Consider the following 11,177-nt stretch of genomic DNA (forward strand, 5'->3'; position numbering starts at 1 on the left):
GTGTTATATCTGTAGTAATGTAATGAAACCTGTTTTAGCGCAAACATAAAGATCATAGTAGCCGATTTCGAGTTTCTGCCGAAAGCCCACAGTGAATATGTCACTGTGTCGGGCTGCCTGTTGTCAACGCACAAGAATAATGACCCAGTGAAGCTATCGGGACATCCGGTAGTGGTAACCACGAATTGTGCGCCACGACAGGCTACAGCACAGGAACTCAGATCGCTTACTCGCCAGTGCAATAGATTTAAGGCAACGAAACCAGCGTTTGGCTCGTTATTAAACGAGCTAAATAAGGGACTGTGTCAAAAGGGACCCTCAACGATGAATTTATCCTCCATCTCAAAGTATATCCACAAAGGTTCAAGGAAACCCATCGTAGTATTTTGGAACGGTAACCATGACTATAAAATATTACAGCAAATAGGACTGAAAAATGTCTATAAATACTTGAATATGACCGCCTGGGATAATAACAATGACGGGCGGTTCAATTTGAAGTTGATAAACATGGTGACCGGAAAAATCTATTACGACGAGTTTCTAGGGGAGGTAAAAAAGGGGGAAGGGATCTGAACCTAAGGGAAGCTCACGAATTAACGTGTACAGAAACACACCCCCCCCCACATGAATTACCACAATCCGGTTTTTGACACGGTTGCTTCTCGCTGTGTTTTGAACTATATTATTAGAAAGTTAAGGCCGATTAGATTTTACAGATTAATTAAGGACATGCCTAGTTTAAGGAAAAAGAAAAACAAAAAAAAGAAAAAAAAAACATAACTAACATTACGAAATAAGTAGCATAAGTATTACTAACATTTAAATTCTAAAAATATATGTTTTAATGTTCTAGGTGAATGGAAAACTTTCCTACTTACATTAGCATTAATACATTAGACATAATGAGTACGAGCAATCCCCGTGTAGTCTTTATGAAAAAAATCATAAATCATGCTTTAAACAATTGCACTAACCATCTTGCACCCAGACACACATTGAAAACCATAATAGCTGAAGTAAATTCAGAATTAATTATAAAATTTGATAAACAGTATTTGAAAACCATTGAAAAAGATATTGCAAATTTAATGAGGGAACTTTATGGGTCGTTACGACCATATAACATCTCAATGGCACTCGTTATCGCGGCCATAGAGGGGGATAACCTATTAGATACAATTTTTGAACATGAAAATGCAACAGATAGAGCAAAGTATTTTACTAGGGTACTGAGAATAGCCTTTGAAAACTGCACTATTTATAAAAGAAGACGAACACTTTGGGATATATTGGTAGAGGCTAATACAGTCAATTTTCCCAATAGTTTCCTTAAACGTACCGAAAAACAAGTTAAAACTACATTTAGAGAACGTTTTAGTAATTTACGACCCTACAACGTTAGCATGGCAATAGTCATAGCTGTCCAAGACAGAAACTATTTAATATCACAAATTACGGGGGAACTACCTAATATGGATTATGAAGTGGACGAAATCATAGACTAGGCTATGCCTAAAAAGTTCTAAGGGGGACAGGACTTGTCTCTCTTCACACCGAACTGGTATGGCCCTGTCTTGATTAAGTCCACCCTTCCTTATTTATTTAAAGAAAATTGCTCGTACCTCATTTAATGAAGACGAAAGTGTTGTTCCCCATGGTTCTAGGAAAGGCAGGACTTGTCTTTTCTCACACCGAGCTCAAGGACACACACCGACGTCAGGTAGATTGTGATTAATAATAATTAATAAGATTATAACTCAATCAAAATTATAAAGAGAAAAAGATGCTTTTATCATAGATTCTAAATTAACTGAAGATATTATCTAAGGTAATAAATTGTAATTGTATTTTAAAAATATTATAATGTCAATTTAAAAAAAAAATATATTGTGCTATGAAAAAAAAATATATATTGTATTGTACTTTGATGAAAAAAAAATATATTGTAATTGTAATTGAAAAAATAATAAGAAATAAAATATATTGTAATACTAACCTATATACTAACCACTAATTTTGAATGTTTTAAAAAACTAAACTATATGTAAAACTAACTATTAACTTATATATTCACTATGTATCCAAATGTATAACCATATAATGTATAACTTTTAAAAAACCCATTGTAATTTTAACGATATGTAATGATACACAGGCATGTAATTGAGTATTGTCAAAGATGTTTTATCCATAAATGTACAAAACATCTTTTTTAGGGGAGAGAAGTGTAATGGGTTACTAAGTCCAGCCATGTTTACGTCATGACCGATTTCTCCTTGAATACTAATATGTGTACGACCGAAAGGAGTTATTCTATACTTTGTATATAACCAAAATGTAAACAACGTCATAAATTGTAAAATCCAAATTATAAATTGTAAAAGCCAATTTATTTATGCAAATCATATACTTTGTACAACTGAAAGATTGTAAAAACGCACAAACAAACACATAAATTGTATCTATCCGACAATGTTAGGCACTTAGCAGAAGACAACTTGGCCATTCACCAACAACCCGGATTAACGCTTGCACAACTGAGAAAAGGTCACCGAGGCGGGGATCCGAAGGACTCCCTCCACTGGAACCGGATGGACATTTTGCGTAAATACCAGCCGTTTCACCACAGCACCTTCAGAAGTGTTCTTGGCTGTGTATTATGACATACCTGCAACAAGCACTCATTTTCATTATCTGTGTATCAACTTAATGCTTATATTGTAATACATATATTACCTATTTTTAATTGAAAGTATTAACTTTATTTACGAAACATCCATCTTCCTTCTTCAACCATTTGTGTGTTAAGTATCCAAAGGCCACAGACTGCTGGAACTTTACACTATCATCTTCTTTTGAAGTCTTAAGCGGCTTATAATTGTCTTAATCATCATATTTTTGAAGCATACTGAACTTATGCTATTAACTGTTTGTCGTTGTACATGTTTTATAAGTATATTAAATTAAATGTTTGTGATTTACTCTGAAGTTATTCTATTAAATATCTAAAAACCTATCACCACGATTGTGACAACACTCAAACAGCCTGCAATACATACGTACAGGGCTACAGGGTTGCTACAATAGATAATATATACTATGGTCAATGTATACTATAGATATGTACTATATTTTCAATTTTGCCCACCTGTCAAAACTACAACTTCTTCGATAAGAAGCCTTTTTACAATGTATTGTTTTCACAATGATATTTTTATTTTTGTGTCTGAAATTCAGATCAACTCTAAGTGATTTTTGCTTACTTTTTACTTGCATATAATCATATATTATTATTAAGAGAAATTTTAATTTTTAACTTAAAAAATTCTACTTGATAACTAATTACAATTTTTAAAAAGAAATATTACACTTGAAAATCCTTCTTTTGATATTTCGGGATACAAATACTTTTTATCACATTAGAGCTCATTGACACTGATAAAACTCATAATTCGATATTTTGACAAAAAAAATGTTATTACAAAATACTAAATAGGATAGGTACAAAAGAAGGATTTTCAAGTATCATATTTCAGCTTAAATCTTTTTTTCAAATTGTAAAAATGTTGATTAGTTTTCAAGTTAGAATTATATTAATTAATTATTAAAATGTCCCTTGTGTTAATCAAATAGGAAAATAAAAATTCATGTAAAGTAGGTACTCGAGAGTTGAGCTATGGGTCTGAAATTTTGGGGCCTTCTTATTGAATAGACTACAATCAATATGAGGGGGGGGGGGTAAGCCTTAGAAAAATCCAAAATAAAAACAGTGGGACGTGGGTCAAGGCCCAGTGGGAACGGAGCATATTGAAATACAGAAAAACTTCCAAACTGTACATTGTTATACACTTCTAACAGTTCTAACATGGTACGACGTTACAACTTTTTTTGTATTTTTTAAATAGGTAAAGTTGTCTGTTATCTGTTCGTTGATATATTTCATAATAATAATTAGGGAGATCTTAGAAACGTCTATTTTAAAATTTTGAGCATTTACTCGGAACTTGTGTTTATGCAACTCTATAAGTTGTGCATGACCAATTTAAAAAAAACACTGAAATATTAATAACATCTATAACAAACATTTTTATAATTCAATATTCATAGATAAAAATACAATTTAAAAAATACTTATAAACATTAGTTGAGTAAAGACAATAACTTAGTTTTTATTAAATTAATAAATAGGTAGCAAAAAATATTACAAAAAAATAATCGATAACAGTTTTAACAATTAATTTTTAACAAAATGTATCTACAAACAAAATAATTACTCATAAGTCACAAATAAAACAATATACATATTATATACAGAGTGATTCTTTTATCATGAACCACTCAATATCTCGAAGGGTTTAATATGAAATTTAATATTTTTTTTTTCACATTGTTGTTATACAATGTGATCTCTATTTTTCACAATTTTTTTGTTTTTACCCCCTCCCAACTTAGTTTTTTCGATAGCAACTTTTGAAACTTAAATGTTAACGTATATATTTTATTAACTTTTTAATTTATAATAATGTACTAAACATTTTGACTGGTCGATAACCAGTTTCGGATAACTATTTTTCATGTTATAAGAGTTTTAAAGTTAGGATGGGAGGGGAAGTGCGGTTGGGAAATGCGCGCAGATAAAAATAATACTACACTCAACCTTTTCTCCTGCCCTAAACTTGAAACTTCAATAACTTCAACTGTCTAATTCTATTTAACAATAGTGACATGAAAATAAATTCTATTTGACCTATGAATAAAAATAACTTTTTTTTTATTTCAGAAAGGATAACTACAATAAGTTTAATATCTAGTATCTTTCAAATCCAATATAATCAATTATCAAATTGTGTATATTATTTTTCAAAAAACCAAAATGATATATTTCACTAAATTATAATAAACTTTTACTATTTGGTTAATTTTGAAATATTATGTTTTTCGTTAATTACACCTACTACACCACAGATTTATTTACTTGTTTTGCATAGCGGTTTTAGTATTGAAGAGACTAATACAATGGAAACATGCAATAATGTTTACCGTAATAGGTCGCGTTAACTAACTTAAATCAGAATTTGATATGAAGCGTTTGCGGATTGAAAGTCAAACGAAGCAAATACTATTAAATTAAAATTGTCGATAGTGTTTAAGAAATGTTTTTAAATAGCAATAATTGCCATCAAAATAATTAGGATTAGAGGAAAGAAAAATGAAAGAAGTTAAGAATTGTGAATAAGCTCAGTCACTGAAGCGTTGACTGAGCTCATTCACAAATCTAAAACAAAAATCAGTGCAAACTAATCACAAAAAAATGGCTAGATGATAAAATCGCTTAAAAAAAACCCAGCACAGTACGAACATTGTATATTATACAATTTTATATTAGGTAGATGCAGAATGAGACTATAACATATATATTTTTCTCAAAAATCGGCAGACAAATTTTTTTTTAAGGAAAACCTAAAAATAAAAATTAGACTTTGGCATTATTAGTTTATGAGGTATCTATGTAGTAAACATGAATGAACAATTTACAGTTATCAGATTAATATTTTAATTTTATGTGTGTACAGTATTTTGTGTGGTAGAGGGAGTAGGGAGACATAATAGTAGAATATATTATAAGCATTTACATCTCATTTAATTCTATGCGGTATGCACGGGCGGACTGGAATACAATTTTGGCTTCGGCGATTATACAAATAGTAACACAGGTGTCATTGGATAAATTATTTAGAATCAATAGACCACGAGCTCAAGTGACCCAAGCCCTCGCCTCGGAGGCCCAGGGAACGATCGCCATGCGGTTCAATCCGCCACTGGCGGTGTGCCTACTGATGTTATTAAATTGCAAATTCATTTTTTTAGAGACAAAATACTATATTTGTTTCATAAATAAAATAATAACAGACGATATTTTTTTAAAGGTAAAAATAATGTTAAATGTTTGCAACCGTCGATATCGAAAATTTAATTATGTTGACCATCAATGTTCAATCGAAGCATCCAATTACCAATGTGAAGTAGACTGTAGATCATAACTATTCTAACGGTTTTATTAATACTACGGTTTTATTAATAATATAATCACCAATTATTTCTAGACAAAAAATCTTAATAATATATAATAATTAATAACACTCGGTGTTAGGCATGAAAAGTTAGAAAAATGTTAAACTTTTCTTATCACAAAGAACCGAAAAACGTAATTTTGATCTTTCTCCTTCTGCTCAAACACCACACAGTTATTTATTTTATTACTATAGTGTGTAATAAATTCAATGTATCTAAATCTAAGTGATTCTGCGTTATCTTAAAATAAAAACAAGGACGACTTTTTTCCACAAAAATGAGTAATAAGCAGTTCTTACTGTTTGGTAAACTAAGCGCATTATTTTTTTAACTGCAGAATTGCATAAAACGTGTGGTGTGCGTGGTCGTTGATTTAATGATATTCTGTTTATCGGTGAAAAAAACATAATAGTAATTTAAAAAATAGCTGTTGGCTAATAAGTAATGACAATTGCTTAGGCCTTATTGTAGTCGCAAAAAGGGACTATTATAGTTGTATATTGTGACGAACAATAACACTGTATTCAAAACCAATAAAGACGTATTTTACAGTCGGTATCTAAAATCATAGGGAATGACCCATGATGTGGATTTTAGTAGCGTTCAGCAAAAACAATTAAATTTTGAATATTAAAATCAATCAAACTACAATTGAATATAATAAATTAAAAATGGAATATACAAAATATATATTTTGGCAGATTGCGATACTAGAAAAGCTTTATGAGTTTTCAGTAGAAAATATTCATATTTTAAATACAAATAATAACTAATTCATTTTAAACATGTAAAATTTGATCTTGTATCTACTTTTATTTTTTACTGAAAATGTATTTAAGATTTTGTACCTGTGTAATTTAGATAAGGAATCTAGTTTGTTTGGAATTTGGACTAAAAATGCTTATATTCACCTTGGAAATATATTTATAACGTCTTTCATTAATCACGCATATTTACCAATAAAGACTGCTAGTACTGGAAAAATGAAAAAAAATTTGTATGACATTCATTTATGAGTAGGGTACCTACATGAAAAGGCATAGTCCATAATCATAAGCCCTGTTACTTATGTCCCACGCCCACTATATCACATTTTGTCTAGTTTTTTTTTCGGCAGTGAAATTAATACAAAAGTATAAATTATTATTTTATTTTCTTGATTAAATGGGAGTGCATACTCCTCCCTTCCATACCAGCTACCAAATTGACTAATAATTCTAATGAAATTATAAAGTCACTTTTATTTAAGCTTATATTGTTTTTTTTAACGGGTGGTTCTATAGTGCTCCTCTTTGAGCTTCTGGCTTGTGCATTCACTTATGAATGTTGTGGATGTTGATTGTTGACGGTGGTGTTTTTTTAATTGGCAGAAAAGTTCAATTACTAATTCGTTTTTTATCAACCTCATACGTATTGTTACCTAATTAATAGAACCGACGACTTTTTTAAGCAGTGGTTGCTTAGACGTTTATTAAACTATTTGATGTTTGTTTCAAACACGTACAATTTATAGTTTTTTTTTTAATTTTTGTGTTGCAAACCAGATTTTCATTGGTGTTCACAAATGGTAAACAGCTTTAGAAATATTCGAAATGCCGACAGTAAAAGCAGCTATAGAAGCCAGGAGTCTAATAAGAGTCTTGCTTACCAAATCGTCTGGTTAATGGAGAACTCGTGGTATGACGGCAGATATGTGGAAGTGTACCGAGATGCGTTGGACGACGTTGTTCAAAACGATGTGCTGCTTATCGATCGTGACCGATTGCACAACATGCTGGCCGATGTAAGTGTCATTTCCAATGATTCAAACAGGCTATACCGACAGTTTTATGACCGGGCCAGAAGTTCTTATGACAGCAGCGACAACCTGGTACCTCCGGGCGCTGTGGTGTGGTTGATTCGACAGTTTATCTCCATCGCTTTAGACGAATACCAAAAGCCTCTGAGCGTAGTATTAACAGGCTTTTTTGACTTTGATTTGTTGTGCACTATTACAGATACATTGCGATTGGACGCTATTGTCCGTTTAAGTTGCGGCGGTGTATGCCGACTTCGAGATAAGTTTGTGACGGCTGCGACCAAAGCTAAACGTTCGGCTATAGATGTCGAGATCCAGACTTTCTGGCAGCGCCTGGACAAAGAGCTGGGTTCAACACGCTCGGAAATAGCTGACAGGTTTAAACACACAGTATTCATGACCTACAAGTCCAATTACAATGCACGGTTGGAACCGCCCGATCCCGACCAAATAGTGGACATTTCTAGGAAGTACGTATTGCGCGAAATGGCCACCGTATTCGAACAGTTATTCCATGTCCGATCGGACTACGAAAAGTACTCTAGAACCGTAACAACTATCTACGTTTCGTCAGCAGTAGAGACAGATGAAAGTAGACTCTTCGAAGTTTACCGGCGTACCTACCAAAGAAGTCGGCTGTGTCCGGAAGAAGCCGTTGACGTGTCGGTAGTATTGGCTGCCATGATAAAAGCGCTAGAAACGCCAGAACAAGACAGACCCGATGACACCAATGATGTAGACGATTATGGGGATTCTTTGAGTGCGATGTTGATTCCTAAACGGTTGCGTTATCCCTTATGCGTTCCCTACGGCAATCGTTATGGATCGGTAATAAAACGTCATGATCTCACAGCTATCAGAGACCTGTTCGATGACGCGGTAAAAATGTTAAGCAACAAATGGGCCCAAACGCTGTGGCCATCTAACATCACTGCTCGGCAGATCGGAGGTTGTGCTGTAAACCTCACGTTATGTGTTTTGGCGCTAAACCGACTACGGACCAACTTGGACGTGTTCAGAGGAGAAGTTATGTACGACTTGTCGTCAGTCGTGGTCTCGGCGAACCATGCAGTTTTGATGCGTCCCAATTTCGTAGAGCCTTTGGGACGTCTGACTATGGCACAGATATTAGAAAAGGCATCAGAAAGGTACTCAAAAGTGTGTTACGTTTATTTTCAGCCAGAAGACGTCATGCTTGTGGCTTTTTACGACTTTGAAAAATTCGCTCCGACCCGAAAATGTTCGACCGAGATCACCATTCATTCGGATCCTATTTACTTGAAAGACTATTACGATTATGTCCACGGCAGACGCCTGCCACAGCATCACTACAACATGAGTGCGAACGAGTGCGTCAGCTATAAGGAACACACGGTCGAAGTATGTTTTAGATACGGCGACGGGCTGACTGTGTTGAAGAGGAATTGGAGGTTTCATGAAGAAATCGTAATGTTTATCTACAAATGCGCAAGTTTTACCATGGTCAGCCACGTCATGAACAACATACTCGATTTTAGGTTTACTATGGAAGAACTTACTCAAATCTACGTAAACCGTATTGTCGAGAGTGGTTGTCTCGCAATGACATGTACCGGCTTGAACGGTACTTCTGTTGATATTGAATTTTCACAGGACGACATTTCGTCACCCATCATACGATTGAATTATCCCATCGACGAAACGAATACCTACGGTGTTATGGTCGCTCGCCGTCGCCTGTATTACGCCAAACACGTCAAACTGATCACAGTGGAATATGTGGACGGTACTACAATGATATATTCGGCAAATGGTACTTTCGTAAGGCGACGTCATTCCATGGATGCATCCTCGACAACAAAGAAGTCGTTGGAACTTCGAGAAGAGAACGCTTCGAGCGTAGAGTACTCCGACGGCGGTCTTCAGCAAACAGTGAAATATGCGGATGGTACCGAAATCGTCACGTACATGGCAGAAATCATGCAAGATGACGATTGGATTTTACTGGACGTAATCAGCTACAAGTTCCGTCATGGCAAATACCAAATCTTGGTAAGCGATCCGCGGTCCAGGCGAGTGAGCCTGGCAGTTGGTGGTGTGATAGTTGAAGCGGCTGACGGCGGTGCTTGTACGCTTAGATTGGATAAGCAATCACGAGTTGAAATATCCAGCGAATCTGTCGTAATAATACCGGCCGTGGGAAAGCCAAAAAGTTTTTATTGGGAACAACGATCCGACGACCTTCTGTTCTACTTCCAAGATTCGTATCAAACGGTAAAGGTCCACAACGCATTAAAAAAATACGATTGCGAATACTACGCCAAAAAACCATTGGACATGGGTTCGGACGTTGAATATTATGTGGTCAAGAGGAACATGTCCGGATATCGCGTGCCCACCACAGACCAATACGAACGATTTAAACAGCAAGTGCTATCAAAAAAACACTCGGTGATCCAGGAAAACAGCAGCCGAGTGGTAATGTTGTTCGGCGAGGACGACGCCGAGAAAGAACCGAATGCCTTAACTTCCATGAGGTACGACTGGTTTGACGTTATTTCAGCCGACGCGTCATTAATTAAATCTATACCAAACGTGCCCTTGGTATCCAGAATTTTTCATAAGTTAAACGCGGACTATGATGGTGCGATCAGAGCTTTACAACAGCAGACACCGCAAATTGATGTCCAAACACAAAGGCATACCCTAGATTTCCGGTCGACCGTAACGAACGTAGCCGAGGTAAAATCAATGTACGCTGGAGGGAACAAGTTTTGGGACGATCCGGACGGCGGCAATTACGTGAAGTACTTATTGAATTCTATAGTCAACACCTCGTTTAAGCGCGCCGTCAGAAAATCCGTTCAAAAAAATTTACGGGAGGCCAGAATGCATTTGAAACAAAAAACATTCATTCCTTACTATCGTCGATGTTATTATGAACCGTTTAAAAATCATCAAAACTCTGGTAGCCCATCAAGCAAGGTAGCGAGTGTCGGTAGCGAAGCCTTATCTTGTGCTCGGATACCAAAAAATCTGATGAACGATTACTGGCTTATAGAAAATGGCCAGTTTCTCAAATATACCTTTCCACCAGGAAATCCCTGTCAGTAGCAAATAGCAATGATTCGTTTTCAAAAATCGAGTAATAAATATATAAAATATATAATTAATAATTATATTATTGACTATGTAAGGACACATAATATGTTAACAGTACTAAAGTTTCAACAGTAATGTGAAAAAAAAAATTTGTCCTCTATATTTGGGTACAGTAATAAAATATTATTTAACAACTAGGTAGAATACTGATTAAACAAAACGC

Source organism: Adelges cooleyi, unplaced genomic scaffold (assembly GCF_023614345.1).
Source record: "Adelges cooleyi isolate 19-005CV unplaced genomic scaffold, UGA_ACOO_1.1 ACOO_flye_CR_arks_rails_tigmint_CR_PRNA_30, whole genome shotgun sequence".
NCBI lineage: Eukaryota > Metazoa > Arthropoda > Insecta > Hemiptera > Adelgidae > Adelges > Adelges cooleyi.